Below are 18,663 nucleotides of genomic sequence, written 5' to 3'. Positions count from 1 at the left end.
CCAAGATTCTGGATGTATCAATCAGATTCATTATGATGGTGCAGAATCCCAGTTTAGTGAATGATGCAAGATGTAATATGGAATAAGAACAAGATGATTAATCTTCAATGCACACTATTATTGATAATAGTAGGGTACTTAAGACACATAAAACACTTTCAGTTCTCTCTTTGGCTTTAAACACGTTATGAGCCACTTGGAATGATAAAATGGAATCTCTAGACTATTACATGGCTACAATAACACTATATATAACTAGACCTAATACATAGCCCAAGCCCAATACCCAAGACAGAAATCACTTAAGCCCACCGAAATCACATGGTGATTTCGGTCCAATTACAAACAAACTCATGCGGATTTTGGCCCTAAATCGAAAAGCATAAAGTCCTAGAAAAGCAAAGTATAAACCATAAATTATGACCTAATACTTTTGGGCTGATTAAGAATACTGCATGATCTATGGAAGATTTGAGGAAGTACTATAAAAAATTTGTTCATATCTTTTGTGCATATGCATTTAGTGAGTGAGTTTGTAAGTGTTCGTATGTGTGAGAGAGATGATCGAGAGTAGGGTAATAAGGAATGAAAAGTGGAAACTCTCTTGTAGTAGGTAGACCATTTCATTGAAATTTTTATGTACTACAATATCTATTAAGATTGTATGCATGTCGGAGACATATTTTTCCATTTCCATCGTTAAAATCTACAACAATCGAATTGGATTTATAAATTGTACATGGAATGAATTCTCAATAACAGAAACCATTTTAAAATCAATAATTTAAGGTTTCTTGTTCAATTCCTTGAAATTCCATAGTTTTCACGAAACTAGTTCCCCGTTGGAATAGAATAACGTTAAAAATGCACTCGAATGATAAGAAAAAGTCTATGAGTTCAAAATAAATTACTTATCAAGCAATTAAGTCTAACACAACTTAATTTTGCTTAATAAACACTTATGTATTATATAATAGGTGTAATTAAAGTAATGTTCACGATGAATGACCGCCAATTGTTGACCTAGTTTACCAATTGTTACAACAAAAAGCACTGGAGTTCCTGAAACGCCCAATGCATCCAAGAAAGGACCAAAACCCTTTTAAATGAAATCAAACTTGAAACAACAAGAATAGGGATCAAGGTTTGAAGTTTATATCTCAAATAACATAGAAATCAGAAGAGGATGATGGCTTGCGCCAATATGAGCTTCCTTCTTCTTCAAACCACACCAAAATCCAAATAATAAGCTCTAAATCAAGAAAATAAGCTCTCAAACATGGCTGGAGACTTGGGTTTCGTGTTGGAGGGTTGGAGGCTGAGAAAGATGCCATAATCCATGACTTAAAACATTTCAATATGGAGAAAATCCTAAAAAGTCATGGGATTGTGCTACAGTAGCTTCCACGTCCTGGCCTCCCTCTTGCCACTTCGTGGCAGCCATCAGATTCACGTTCCTTATAATCAACATGTCACGTCGTGGTCCTCCGTACACCACGTCGTGGCACATGATTTTTCCAAAAAACATTATCTTTTATCTCTTTAACTTGTCAGCTAATTCATTCTAGAAATTGAATATTACCGTTTCCTTATACAATTCTTATATCATGGATTTGTGAATGTGGTCTAGTCTTGATTCAACTAATGATTATTAGTTAAACATGTGAGGACACATGTTGTATTATTCTTTTACACATCATATTACATATATAAAGTATTTTGGTTTGTACATATTCTTTTATAATTATATCTATGGTAAATGTTAAACAATTTAAAATTATATGGTTTAAATAAATTATCTTTAATTAATTTTAAATCATCATGTATAATTTTTACTCTTTTTGGCATATTTATATTCTCAGTTTAATTATAAATATTTAACATATCAAAATAAAAATTGAACTCAATGATAAGCCCTAACTTCAAAATTAGAGCAAAAAATCTTGAAATCTACTATTCACCAAAAAGCACGCCTTGCCGTACAACGACCAACAAGCTTCTTCTGTTTTTTCTCAATTTTTTCATGTAGTGTCTCAAAATTAAAACCTAGTGTCTGTGATACAACTGATATGTTTATCACGCATCTAAACAGAAAAATTAGGCAACAGGAGCAATTAATATAAACCCTACGTGTACATGCACCCTAGAATTACGTTTTACTATTATGACAACATACTTTCAAAACTAGCAATATAAACTAAAGAAAGGGAATGATTTACTAGCCATTTGAAAAAACCGAATTTTTCACTTGACCTCTTGAAGATTTCGAGTTCTTTTGTTGCTCTTGGAAAGTCTAGCACCCAAAGTAGAATGTCTCTAATAGATCACACCCAAAAGATAAAAAAAACACTAGAACTTTAAGAGGGAAAGAGAAGAGAGTTGTTGGAAAACTAAAATTATGAAGTTTATGGAGAGATATGTTCTAACTTTCTAAGGCCTAAAAGGGGTCTTTTTATGGTTGTGATATTTTCCAGATAAAGCGAATTTGAGTCAATTAAATAATTATATATAATCCTAATTCAAATCTTTATTCTTATAAGTTATTTAAAAGATTTTTGAAAGCCTTCTAAAAGTCGTCCAAAATCATCCACCTCCATGGACATCGAGAATTTTCATACTGTTTAATTATTGAACAATTACAATTCGATCATTACACCTTTAAATTAAACCTAAATTAATTAAAATTAATTCCAAATTAATTATAATTAATTTTAACTAGTTTATAATTAATTTATTAACATGCAATAAACTAATAAACTATTTATCTCAATCTCTCAAATTAGTTTGTAGCTATTTTAGCTCTTGAGGGCGACCCAAAAAAGAACTTTGTTATTATTCCCAAAGTTATACCAATTAATAATGATATTGGACACCTATTTCCAATAAGTATATCATTATATTTGTGTATATACTTACATATCAACCCATGTCTTATGATTTTCTTGATGACCTCTCCTACTAGAGACAACTCCATGAGTCCTCCTCGATTTTATCGCACACTTCACAATTTCCATCAATATAAAAATACGTTCTAACACATGTTTAATCTGCTTTACATAAAAAGCTTTGCCAAAATTTAGTATATTTAATTTAATTATAAAATCGGATTGCAAATAAACGTTGAACTTGACCTTTACAAAAAGAAAAAAATCATATATTTTCCAAATTGATACCTAGAAAATAGTCGATATAAATTAAATTATGAAAAGATGATATTCAATTATTTTAGATACAAATGTCTAAAAATATATAGTTCACATTTCGATTATCATAATTTTGGTTTCCCCCAAAATACGTCTCATGTCTGGAATCCAATGTAAGATCCGCCACTAGATATATAGGGTTCACCTTAATATCCATAAAACACAAACTAAACATATCTTTAGTGCCCCACTTCTTCTATTGCTCTATATTTTCACCTTATCCCTATCACTCAGAATGTCGATTCATAGCTTAAGGCACATACTTGTACCAAAAAGATTTTATGGCCTTCGAGTGTTGCTAGTTGAACCTGACAAAATTCCCTGGAACACCATGCATACATTCTTTCAGAGAACTCTTATCAAGGTAGCTACTCTATCTCTCTACATCCATCTCACCCCCTTATGTATCTTTATTTAATTTGTAAGTTTATCGACCGATCTAGTTTCAAAATCTTACCTTGAAGATCATTTTTAAATAAATAGGCATTATATGAATCACTTTTACAGTCAATCAATGATTGATTTACATGATTTGAATCCATATATATATATATATATATATATATATATATATATATATATATATATATATATATATAAAGAGAGGGAGAGAGAGAGAGAGAGAGAGAGAGAGAAAATTCGAGATTTGTAGTTAAGAAAATGCCAAAGTTGCAATACGTGTGTGTGTGTTTATATATATATATATATATATATATATATATATATATATATATATATATATATATATATATTTGTGTTGCTATGTAATTATAACTACATAACATATATACGTTGTAGTTATTTGATGATTATTTGTCACACACACACAAAAACACACACACACACATATATATATATATATATATACATATATATACACTTTTATAAATATTATGCTATTTCCATCGTTAAAATCTACAACAATCGAATTGGATTTATAAATTGTACATGGAATGAATTCTCAATAACAGAACCCATATCAAAATCAATAATTTAAGGTTTCTTGTTCAATTCCTTTAAATTCCATAGTTTTCAAGAAACTAGTTCCCCGTTGGAATAGAATAACGTTAAAAATGCACTCAATGATAAGCAAAAGTCTTTGAGTTCAAAATAAATTACTTATCAAGCAATTAAGTATAACACAACTTAATTTTGCTTAATAAACACTTATGTATTATATAATAGGTGTAATTAAAGTAATGTTCACGATGAATGACCGCCAATTGTTGACCTAGTTTACCAATTGTTACAACAAAAAGCTCTGGAGTTCCTGAAACGCCCAATTCATCCAAGAAAGGACCAAAACCCTTTTAAATGAAATCAAACTTGGAACAACAAGAATAGTGATCAAGGTTTGAAGTTTATATCTCAAATAACATGGAAATCAGAAGAGGATGATGGCTTGCGCCAATATGAGCTTCCTTCTTCTTCAAGCCACACCAAAATCCAAATAATAAGCTCTAAATCAAGAAAATAAGCTCTCAAACATGGCTGGAGGTGGGTTTCGTGTTGGAGGGTTGGAGGCTGAGGAAGATGCCATAATCCATGACTTAAAACATTTCAATATGGAGAAAATCCTAAAAAGTCATGGGATTGTGCTACAGTAGCTTCCACGTCCTGGCCTCCCTCTTGCCACTTCGTGGCAGCCATCAGATTCACGTTCCTTATAATCAACATGTCACATCGTGGTCCTCCGTACACCACGTCGTGGCACATGATTTTTCCAAAAAACATTATCTTTTATCTCTTTAACTTGTCAGCTAATTCATTCTAGAAATTGAATATTACCGTTTCCTTATACAATTCTTATATCATGGATTTGTGAATGTGGTCTAGTCTTGATTCAACTAATGATTATTAGTTAAACATGTGAGGACACATGTTGTATTATTCTTTTACACATCATATTACATATATAAATTATTTTGGTTTGTACATATTCTTTTATAATTATATCTATGGTAAATGTTAAACAATTTAAAATTATATGGTTTAAATAAATTATCTTTAATTAATTTTAAATCATCATGTATAATTTTTACTCTTTTTGGCATATTTATATTCTCAGTTTAATTATAAAAATTTAACATATCAAAATAAAAATTGAACTTAATGATAAACCCTAACTTCAAAAATTATAGCAAAAAATCTCGAAATCTACTATTCACCAAAAAGCTCGCCTTGCCGTACAACGACCAACAAGCTTCTTCTGTTTTTTCTCAATTTTTTCATGTAGTGTCTCAAAATTAAAACCTAGTGTCTGTGATACAACTGATATGTTTATCACGCATCTAAACAGAAAAATTAGGCAACAGGAGCAATTAATATAAACCCTACGTGTACATGCACCCTAGAATTACATTTTACTATTATGACAACATACTTTCAAAACTAGCAATATAAACTAAAGAAAGGGAATGATTTACTAGCCATTTGAAAAAACCGAATTTTTCACTTGACCTCTTGAAGATTTCGAGTTCTTTTGTTGCTCTTGGAAAGTCTAGCACCCAAAGTAGAATGTCTCTAATAGATCACACCCAAAAGATTAAAAAAACACTAGAACTTTAAGAGGGAAAGAGAAGAGAGTTGTTGGAAAACTAAAATTATGAAGTTTATGGAGAGATACGTTCTAACTTTCTAAGGCCTAAAAGGGGTCTTTTTATGGTTGTGATATTTTCCAGATAAAGCGAATTTGAGTCAATTAAATAATTATATATAATCCTAATTCAAATCTTTATGCTTATAAGTTATTTAAAAGATTTTGAAAGCCTTCTAAAAGTCATCCAAAATCATCCACCTCCATGGACATCGAGAATTTTCATACTGTTTAATTATTGAACAATTACAATTCGATCATTACACCTTTAAATTAAACCTAAATTAATTAAAATTAATTCCAAATTAATTATAATTAATTTTAACTAGTTTATAATTAATTTATTAACATGCAATAAACTAATAAACTATTTATCTCAATCTCTCAAATTAGTTTGTAGCTATTTTAGCTCTTGAGGGCGACCCAAAAAAGAACTTTGTTATTATTCCCAAAGTTATACCAATTAGTAATGATATTGGACACCTATTTCCAATAAGTATATCATTATATTTGTGTATATATTGTTCGGTCATAATTATTGGTTTATACTTTGCTTTTCTAGGAAAATATATTTTTATGTAATATTGTATGTGTTTGCGGTTTGTGTGTACGGCCGTACACGTGTGTACGGCCGCACACCCTGTGTACGGTCGTACACATGGTGTGCGGCTGTACACATGTGTATGGCTGGAGGTCCATATAAATAGAGTGTGCATGTGGGAGTGTACGGTCAGAGATGGTTAGGAGAAGAGAGCATCTTGTAGAGAGAGAAAGTTAGAGAGAAGAAGTGTCTGTGAGAGAGAATCTATTGTAAGGAGCATAATTCATATCATCAATACATCATTAGATTCATCTTAATTCTTCTTCTCATTCTCTTCTATTTGATCTGACATCATCCAATTGATTGGGATTCCGCACCATTAATTGGATCTGATAGATACACAAGCAATTTTGGGGACTTACAATTGGTATCAGAGCTTGGTTGTATCAATCAATTTTGTCAGATCTGGAGCTTATTTGATATGATTTTGAAAAGAGAATAGCGTTTTTGGATAGATCTCGCAAAAATAAGGGGGGTTAATTCTTTGCATTTTTCATAAAAACGAGTTTTTGATCGAGTTTTAGAGCAAAAAAGAGTGAAAAACATCGTTTTTTTCGCGAATCTGTTGAAGGTGTGCGGCTTAGCAGTGTGCGCCTCGATGTGCGGCTAGGGTTTCGGTGTGCGGCCTCAGTATACGGCTCGGTCTCGCCTCTGGTTCAGGGCTCAGCAACATCGTTCTCGGCTTCACAGACTTTATATATAAAAAAAGGAAACGGAATTAGAGGGTACAGGGAATCCAACATGGGATCTCTGGTTCTTCAACATTGCGCTCTACCAACTCAACCAGCGAAGTCTTTGTGTAAACCGATCGATGTTTAGTTCATAACCAGTTCTTCTCGGATTCAACTTTCGAAAATTCACACTTTTTACCCTAAAATTCAAAATTTTATTTTTAAAATCCTTTTTCAACCCAAAAATTTTAGTCTTTAAATTTTGACTTTTATTTTTGACTTTTTACTTAAAATTTTAACTTTGACTTTTAAAAGTTGACCGTTGACTTTAAACTTTGACTTTCTCGTTTGACTTTTAATTTTTCAAATTTAGCTTTTCGTTTTGACTTTTAAGTTTGACTTTTCAAGTTTGACTTTTGAGTTTGACTTTTTAAATTTGACATTTAAGGTTGACTTTCTCGGTTTTTAAGTCAAAGGGCAATTAAAAATATATATATATATATAAAAAAAATTTAAAAATATAATAAAGATAAATAAAAAAAATGAGTTCCATATCAATTCCGATAAATGAAGTTTTATGTACTCCATCTTGTAAAGCTACGATTAAATTTCTTCGCGATCAAATAGATTTATTAAAAAGGGAAAATGACGACCTTAAATACGAAGGCTATAGTCTAAGGAAAGGTCAGAAACCTTTAAAAGCACAATTAGAGGCCAAGATCAAGGATTTTCGAAAACTACAAGAAGATTACAGCAACAAGTGTGAAAATTATGATCACATTAAACGCAAACTTGCTGCTGTAACTGAAGAACTTGATGCTTTGAAAATAAAGTGTGGAAAAACAGATGTTAGTTTCAAAAATTATTCTGCATCAAGTAAGATAGTCGAGTCCTTAGTAGAAAATCAATTGAGTTTTAAAGATAATCAAACCAAGGGTCTAGGGTATCACAGTGTGCCACCTCCTTTTAATCACAATTATAACCCAACCCTTGAGACCAATAAGGAAGAAATGCCTGCTCAGTATGGCCAAACCCCTGCTCCAGATTCAGTTAAGACTGAACAATCAGGGCCAACTGAGGGTGCTGATCTGAACGATACTAATGATTCTACTTCATGTGCAGGTAAAGTAGCAGAGGATGAGAACAAGGAGAACACCATTGAACAAACCAACATCTCCTTGAACTCTGAATCTGTTGCTTCGAATTCAACTGCTTCTGATCAACCTGCTGTTGGTAAATACAGGCCACCATTTCAAGCTAAACAGAGTGCCTGTTGCAATTGTGCGTGTGGGAAAAGCAAGAGATAAGGCAAGGACATGCCACCAGGGGCAGGAAGAAACAACTCCACAGTGAAGAAAAATACATGCTTTCACTGTGGAACACCTGGACACATTGCCATAAATTTTCCTAATGGAGCATACATTCCCTACTACGCACAAGGGTGGCAGAACACGCCAAGAGGGAGATACTTCAAAAGAAACCCCTCAAGGTGTGACATCCCCATTTTCACGGCCAGAAAAGACCGATTTGTTTATGCTTTGTTTTATAAAATCAGAGTAATCTTTTAAAGAAAACGTTTGCGGAATTTGTTCCCAAAACAAGATATGATAATAACTTATCAAAACATTTCTCAAAGAGAATGTATTTTCATTTAATAATAAAACCTCGGGATGTCATGTTTCGATACAGACATATAAGCATAAACAGAACTTACATTCAATTACACTAATGATTTACATCTCCTTTAATCTCTCAGTGCAAAGCAGCTTCGTATCGATACATGTGATACAATTAAACTGAGTGAGTCAGGCTTGGGAGCCTGGTGAGCATATAGGGTTTTAAACCCACAATAATATAATTATTATATTCAATCATTAAACAATCAACCCAATTACCCATCCCCGTTATCTCCATTTATTTCTTAAGTACCTTCCCTAAGGAATTATCCTAAGGGTCATCTCCTACATCATATTTACCTCTCATCTCCTTACATCACATTTCCTTGTATGTTTGTTCCTAAGGACTTTTTCCTAAGGATCATCGCATGAATACGTAGTCACAACATCGCCTGGACTAGTAAGTCATAATAAGGGTTAGACTATCATCGCATGAATACATAGCCACAACATCGCCTGGACTCGTAATTCATAGTAAGGGTTAGAGTGTCATCGCATGAATACGTAGCCACAACATTGCCTGGACTCGTAATTCATCACCTACAGGTTATGAGCCTGCTGGTGTTTCCACGCGTCATCTAGAATAGTCCGTGGTCGCCATCTATACTCTGGTAGATGACTACATCGCCAAATTTCCACATCACCGGTCAAGGTTATGGTATCTCCTATCATCTCACATCACCTATTTATCATTACCTAATTATCATCACCTTTCTATCATCACCTATTTCTCATCACATAATCATCATCACCTGTTTCTCATCACCTAATTATCATCACCATTATATCCTCACCTTTCTCTTATCACATTCGTTCAACACACATCAACTATTTCATCTGCCCATGTTCTACCCAACATATTTGTAGATATAAATTACATATATAGTTTAAATCATTTAACACCCATATAAAAACATTAATTCCAAGCCCATCTCATATAGACAATTAATATATAACACATAGCACGTATTTTATAGCTAATGCTTTATATTTATTTGTTTAGAAGAGAGTAACCGCACACTCACACATATAAACCACAATATATATACACATAACATGTATTTCGTATAAAATACTTCATAATTATGCATTAGAAGAAAGTAACTACACACTCACTTAATCAGAAGATAATCGGACAGCACTACGGCTTGTAGAAGTAGTATTCTCCAGTAGATCTGGAAGATCTTCACAAAAAACCGGACTCCTTGCGGGCAGAGCTTCGGCTCGGGAATTGCACTTCTCGAGATCTTCGGGGCCTTGGGACTTGCTTCGGGACTCGGGAATGATACCAAGGTTTCGGGATATTTCTTGCACGAAAAAGGATGCAAAAACGCGAGAAAACGGGAAGAAATGAGCAACTAAATCGGCTGCACTCGACTTCCTTTTATAGGGGTTTGAAGCTCGATTTACGCGGGGCGTAAATTTCATTACGCAGGGCGTAACGATGATAAGGTCGCTGACTCCCCCCATGGATAATATCGGCCAATTTTTATTTAAATTAAATATCGAAATTATTAAATAAACTTCAAAAATTCATATCTTCCTCATACGAACTCCGTTTTCGGCGTTCTTTATATCCACGCGTAGGTGAGACTACGATCTACAACTTTCGTTTTGGACTCCATCGGCTAATTTTGACTTTATTTTTATTATTTATTTTTAGTAGGCCGGGACAGGAAAACTCCGTTATAAAATCATAATTTCTTCATCCGACGTCCGTTTTTGCCTATCTTTTTATCGTTTTACTACAATTAATGAGATCTTCAATTCTCATTTAGATTGTTTCGGCTAAAAACCGCTCGGTCTCAAATCGAGCATTCGGGCTGCATACTGCTAAGTCGAAACTTCGAAAAATCATAACTTCCTCATACGAAGTCAGATTTGGGCGATCTTGTTATGCACGCTCATGGTTTAACGTATTCTACGAATTTCATTTAGATTGCTAAGGCTAAATATCGCTCTAACATAAATTCACTTTTTACGTCGCGTTGTGTCGTGTCGGTTCTGTCTCGAAACGTCGACAGGCCATAACTTATTCATTATAACTCGGATTTTGGCGTTCTTTATATGTACAGAAACCTTGTAACATATACTATAACTTAGGTAAGATTATTCATTCTAAATAATCTTTCATCAAAAATTCATTTTTGATGCCTGTCGTCTCTAAATTGACTAGCCCGAATCTACGGGCGTTATACAAGGTCATGTTCAGACAATGGCGACTGGAATGCCACGAAGGGCAAGAGTTCAAATCCCAAGGGAAAGAAATCAAATCCAAAGGTCGAGAAGGGAATGTCGACCAAGAAGCCAAATCCAAGAGATGCTCCCATGAAGCCAAAATCAAATTCATCTCAACGGCCAACATCTAGATCAAAAACAAGTACTGAGCCACCCATCAAATCGAAAAAGAAATGGGTTAAACCCAACTACAAATGGGTTCCAAAGGCTCACTTTCCCAAATCTTCTAACGCTCCTAATATTTTTACATCTTCTATTTGTGATAAATAGGATATGTCATGGGAGAGAGTACCGTGCAAGGATGATAAAGGTCGACCCAGTTTCAAAATGGATTGGGTTCCAAAGACCAACTGATCCCGCTCTGTGTCACAGCAGCTATGGAGGCATATCATCAGACTTCGGTTTGTTGGTAGTGGCTGTTCCTGGCACTTGATAAGGGACATCTCTCAACTGTACAACACTCAGAACATTGTTTGAGAGTATGTGTCCTTCCGGGAAGGGAAGAAAGGAAGTAATCACTCATAGGGTTTGTGCTTAACAACATGAAGAATTTTCGGATCTGTTCTGAGATTACGCGTGCTGTTCTCAGACCTTCTGGATGCAAATTCAATTGGTGACTTACGGTTTGAGTTTTCTTCTCCATACTCCTGAGTTTTTCTTAAGCTGATTCGCTTTAAAGACAAATTTTTGTTTTAGGATAGTTTAAATTTGCGAATTTACTTTCGTTTCTCTCCTATGCACAAATTTAGGGGGAGAAATAAAAACAAAACAAAAATTAGAAAATAAAAAAAATAAAAAAAATTAATTAAAAAATAATTATAATATGTTGGTTATGGAATGTGCTTGAGGGAGATGTTTTGGGAAGTGAGTGATAACAGGCAACCCGAGTCTGCGTAATGTACCCAAAGTTGAAGGGTCTATGCTCTGGTTTGATGCGTTGGTAGGCACGAAGAATTTAACGGACTTGACTAGGTGCAGATGAACTTAAGGAATCTATAGAATTGACAAATCTTGACCTAGTTACATCCGTTCAGTCTAACAATACGACGCTTGGATAGGTTGAGCAGGGAGATATATATGGGAATCTACTCGTCACATTAATTGAACCCGTATTTGGAACCGTGGTTTAACTTTTCCTTGATGTGCGGATTCTGTCCTTAATTCCGGTATTGATGGGGCGACTGGTAAATTCCGATGAATTAGGTCTGTAGAAAATTATTTTCTTTCTTTCTTACTGTTAGTCATATGTTGCCTCCTCTGCGTGATTGGAACAGATCCGACCTGGACTGCAACATATGCAAATCTATTTCTCTGCATATTATATCTATGAAATTCTTCTTATCTGTTAGCCATATGTTGTCTCCTTTGCGTGATTAACAATCCGACCTAGTACACAACATATGCAACCTTCTATTTCTCAATCCCTCTATAAGTGATAATAATCTGAATCTATCTTCTCTCCTAATGATGGTCTTCTCACCTAATGTAAGGAGTACTCTAGAAGTCTTTGATTACTGGGGCATATCTGGAAGCGGGAAACATGTTCCAGTACAATTAAAATTGAACACTCAAAGATTGTCTATAGATCTTGCTGCTCAATTTAGGTGGACAACAATATCCCTGGTCGTCGTCAACTGAATGGTCCCTAAGATATAGTATCTAGAAACTTAGGATCAGATATAATATCTAGGAACTTAGGATCACATTGTCTTGTCACTTATAGTATGTCCTAATTTTGTCACAATTTTTCATGTTTAAGTGGACAACAATACCGGCGATCGACCAAACAAAGATGTCAAGATAGAAGGTACCGACAAGCGGATAAAGGTTGTCTAAAAACTTTGATCCCAAATCATTCTCAAAGTTAGATATCATTTTATTTTTGTTAAATTTGCTCATAGTTTTCCTCTATGCACAAATTTTTAGGGGGAGAATTAAAAATAATTCAAAAATAAAACAAAAATCAGAAAATTAAAATCCAAAAATAGTGTTATTTCTTGTTCAGAAAAATCAGAAAATCCAAAAATATTTTTTTTCTATTTTTATTTTGTGTGTTAATTTTTCTTTTAGTTTTGTTTTGTCTTGAAAAGTGATTTCAGGTATAGATAAGACTCATGAAGTTTGTGTTGAAGATTTCTGAGCCAAGGCTTCATCTGTGAGCATCGAAGAATTTTCATTCGAAGGAGCAAGAAATGAAGATTATTCTTTCGACATTCCATCCTTCAACTCCAGAAGCAAGGTGAAGCTGAAATCGAAGAATATGTGACAGATTGCATTGAATCCTTCAATCAGTCTGCTGCTATCTTTGTACCTGCTGAAGTGATCTAGAAGATTATTTCTCTCTGATAGTTCTCTCTGAAGATTCTCAAGCTGAAAGTGCTATCTTCCAAGAATCCTTTTATCAAGCCTCCTCACCCAATGTGCGATCAGAATCAAATATTGAAGAAAATGTCCAACCACTCAAGATGAAGTCATTCATAGAAGATTCATATGTTCATCCTGAAGTTGTGAAGAATTTGAAGATTAATGCTGAAGCCAAGTTCCCAATGACGATTTACAAGAAAAGCCAGCTATTTTTTAGGGGATCTTGTTGGGTCATTTAGAAAAGAAAGCTATAAACCAAGGGGGAGATTGTTGGGTCATAATTATTGGTTTATACTTTTCTTTTCTAGGAAAATATATTTTTATGTAATATTGTATGTGTTTGCGGTTTGTGTGTACGGTCGCACACCCTGTGTACGGCCGTACACATGGTGTGTGGCTGTACACATGTGTATGGCTGGAGGTCCATATAAATAGAGTGTGCATGTGGGAGTGTACGGCCAGAGATGGCTAGGAGAAGAGAGCATCTTGTGTAGAGAGAGAGTTAGAGAGAAGTAGTGTGTGTGAGAGAGAATCTATTGTAAGGAGCATAATTCATATCATCAATACATCATTACATTCATCTTAATTCTTCTTCTCATTATCTTCTATTTGATCTGACATCATCCAATTGATTGGGATTCCGCACCATCAATTGGATCTGATTGATACACAAGCAATTTTGGGGACTTACATATACTTACATATCAACCCATGTCTTATGATTTTCTTGATGACCTCTCCTGCTAGAGACAACTCCATGAGTCCTCCTCGATTTTATCGCACACTACATAGTTTCCATCAATATAAAAATACATTCTAACACATGTTTAATCTGCTTTACATAAAAAGCTTTGTCAAAATTTAGTATATTTACTTTAATTATAAAATCGGATTGCAAATAAACGTTGAACTTGACCGTTACAAAAAGAAAAAAATAATATATTTTCCAAATCGATACCTAGAAAATAGTCGATATAAATTAAATTATGAAAAGATGATATTCAATTATTTTAGATACAAATGCCTAAAAATATATAGTTCACATTTCGATTATCATAATTTTGGTTTCCCCCAAAATACGTTTCATGTCTGCAATCCAATGTAAGATCCGCCACTAGATATATAGGGTTCACCTTAATATCCATAAAACACAAACTAAACATATCTTTAGCACCCCACTTCTTCTATTGATCTATATTTTCACCTTATCCCGATCACTTAGAATGACGATTCATAGCTTAAGGCACATACTTGTACCAAAAGGATTTTATGGCCTTCGAGTGTTGCTAGTTGAACCTCACAAAAATTCCCTGGAACAACATGCATACATTCTTTCAGAGAACTCTTATCAAGGTAGCTACTCTATCTCTCTACATCCATCTTACCCCCTTATGTATCTTTAATTAATTTGTAAGTTTATCGACCGATCTAGTTTCAAAATCTTACCTTGAAGATCATTTTTAAATATATAGGCATTATATGAATCACTTTTACAATCAATCAATGATTGATTTACATGATTTGAATCCATATATATATATATATATATATATATATATATATATATATATATATATATAATCAAGATCCAATAAGAAGGAAAATTTTGATAGGATGGTAAGAATTTTTTATATACATATTTTTCTTAGCAAATAAACAAAATGAATCATTAGATGATTTAAAAGTAAGATGATTCAAAAGAAAAATTTTTTAAAGAAATATCTTTATGATTTATTTTTCACTAAATCAAGAAAAAATTTCACTTTTATGAAAATTTTAGTGAATATTAACAAAATTATCGTAAAAATGAATAATCGAAATGTTTTTTAGAGAGTTTTTTTTTTTGTGAATCATGTTATTATTTATACATCTAGTGATTCATTTGTTTTTTGTTTGCCAAAAAAAATAAGCAGAATTTTTTTTTTTACTTTCCTACCAAAATAAATTTATTACTGGATATATATATATATATATATATATATATATATATATATATATATATATATATATATATATATATATATATATATGGGGAAAAGTTCAATTAAGAACCATAATTATTGGTTTTCCAATAAACCATTTTTTTTAAACTTCTAGAGCTTATTTTTTATCGGAAAAAAAATAAAAATATCTAAATTTATAACATAACATTGTGAATGTTAAATATATTTTTCGGATTCACCGTGTGAATTTAGATTCACATTGTGAATTTTCAAAGATTCACATTCTAAATTTGACGATTTTTTTTTTCGAATTTGATATCATTGGGAAAAACATAAAAAATTATGAATTTCTGTATTTTTTGTTTTATAAAAAAATAAGTTTTAAAAGTTAAACAAAAGATTGGTTTCTTGGTTTCTTGGTTCTCTATTGAACCTCGTCCCCTCTCTCTCTCTCTCTCTCTCTCTCTCTATATATATATATATATATATATATATATATATATATATATATATATATATATATATATATATATATATAGAGAGAGAGAGAGAGATTCTCGGACTAGAAAAAAGATACAGCATAATCTAGGTGTTTACAAGAAATGTTAACAAATCAAAACTATCATCTCACATTTGATGGATTTGTAAATCTACTTTTTTATAATTTTAAAATGATATTTTTTATAACCGTGTATTTATGTTGAAAATTTATTTTAGCTGTTTAATACAGTGATTAATTAGTTTTTTTTTTTTTTTTTTTTTTTCAAACCTTCTTCTCAAATTAATTATAAAAAAAACATAATTTTATTTATTTTTCTTTTGATGAATGGATTTTTCATTTATATGAAATGGAAAAACAACATTTTTATATTCTAAAAATTCGGAGAATAAATAATAAATTAATAATTTTGCAATTTGTCATGTCCCAAAAAAGGTAAAATGATATTTTTCACAAAACAAGTGACCTATCTATTTAATTACCGTAAAATAGCTAATTTTGTGTATAAAAATGTGTTTCATCGAGTATAATATTTTTTTGTAACCCCAATGTATGACCTTTGGCCGACTAGTTCGCTGAAGTAAAGCCATATATCGTATGAGCTTTTTCAAAAGAAAATTAATTCATATTCAATAATTTTTTTCTAGATATAAGAATTTGTGCTTAAAATGATGTAGTGTATAAATCTATAAAACATATATTATTGTGTATTAAAAAAAATTATTATGTATGAATCATTCTAATTTTCAAAAACTTATATGGTGAAACAAAGTTTGTTGAGTTAAATGGGTTATTAAGGAGCATTTTTCTTATAAATCCTTTTCAATTCAATATCTTTTTTGAAAAGGGTTAGGCAGTTACAAACTTTCAGCTTGGTATAAAAAACTTAGTGAAAGAGTTTTACTATTTTGGGTGCTCTACATTGTTGTTGGTTTTGGTTAGGATGGATGTCATTGTAAATCATAGTATCATTAGGTGTGAAACTCATGTGTTATACAGGTTGTTTAAAAAAATTATATATAAACATATAAATATTATGTATTTTTTTAAAGAAGTTTTTAAATATCAAAGTGTAATCGTAAGTATTTTTTAAAGTAAAATTTCAAAATAAATACAAACAAAATGATTAATAAATAATTCAATTTATACTAATAAAACAAACTACGGAGAAATAATTATATTTTATCCGTATGATCTTTGTTTTTTATCAATGAAAAAGAACTAATTTTGATTATATTTCCTATATAGACTATTTTGGCTTAAAATGAAAATTAATTTGAAAAAAACATGCTAATTTTAATTATATTACATTAAAGGAAATATATTAAAATTTGAAAATATATATAATAAAACAAATTAATGGCACATTAAATACTTTCCATAACCTAAAAATTAAAATAGTTAATTAAGAAAATCGAAAATTACAATAAAATAATTAATTTCTATGAATTAACCACAAAATTATACATATTAAAATAAATGAAAATATGATAAATGATAGAAATAGTTTTTATTTATTAGAGTAGATTAACTTTCAGCTACCAATTCCTAAAACCAGCTAAGATTTCTAGTAGCATAGAACACAATAGACGTGTGTTGTTATAAAAGGTTGGAGTTAATACAAAGGAGCTAGTGATAACAAATTAATACGTTATAACCGAAAACTTCATTTTGCGATGTTGGTTTTTCCTCTCAGAAGAATTTTTATTAGAAACAACATTATATAAAAAAATACTTGTTCCACCACGCAACATTTCAAACTATTTAGTATATGAAAAAAAAACCACGTTATATATAAAAAGATTGGCTCCATTAAGCATCTTTTTTTGTTTTTTGTTTTTTTTTTTTTGTTTTTTTGTTTTTTAAATTGCACTTATTTTAATTAAAGGGTAAAGTAGAAAAATAAAATAAAGTTATACGAGAGAGAAAAAGACTTGATGACTCTCGTTTCTTCTCAAATAATATTTTTGATTATTTATATAATATATTATGTACTATTATAAAAAACATTATATATAAATAACTTTTTTCTAACATAATCTACATAATATACATGCATAATATAATTATGTTTGTTAGTTGATTTATTGTCTATTTAAGTCTTTACTATTTTACTATATCTGAGCAAATGTTTATTTAATTATATTTGTTTTAAAAATTCTCGAATATGTTAAATTTGGGGTTTTTGATTACTGTCCTGAAAATATAATATAATGATTGTATCTTGTGATTAATCAAACTATTATATATTGACAAACGATTAAAACATATTATTGAATATATAAGATATCTTGATTATTTTGACCAGTTTTCCCCTACATTTAAAATTTTTCATGGTTCATCACTGAGTATATCATAACTTAACATGTTGGTTATGTGTTTTTATGGTTTTATAATACTTTTATATGGTTTTTCACAGTTACAACCACAATGGAAATAGCTACAGGATTGTCAAAGATACTTAATGGAGAATCTTACGACTGTGTCTTGATAGATGCTGACATAAGTGAAGTTGCTATGGTGGATTTTCTCCATCAAACCTTTAAGCATCAACCTCATTTATCTATAATTAGTAAGAGTTAAATTTACTCTTTGGTTAGTTGGCAAGTTGACATACACACACACCACTTAATCCATTTCTATTTCAATTATAATTAACATATATTTTTTTAACTCTTTAAAACCTTATGTAGTGATGGCTTCCGATTATATTCGCATGCAACTCCTTAAGGAAACTCTAGAAAACGAGCTAGTTATGTGTCTTCCCAAACCATGTAGTCATACGGACATTTGCAATATTTGGAAACATGTTTGTGGAAAGAGAATATCATTCGAAGGATGTAACTACTCAAATGGAGAATCACTTGAAGAA

This window comes from Lactuca saligna, chromosome 8, assembly GCF_052625555.1.
Source record: "Lactuca saligna cultivar CGN05327 chromosome 8, ASM5262555v1, whole genome shotgun sequence".
Taxonomy (NCBI): domain Eukaryota; kingdom Viridiplantae; phylum Streptophyta; class Magnoliopsida; order Asterales; family Asteraceae; genus Lactuca; species Lactuca saligna.
The sequence above is the reverse complement of the archived record's forward strand: the minus strand, read 5'-3'. Positions refer to the sequence as shown.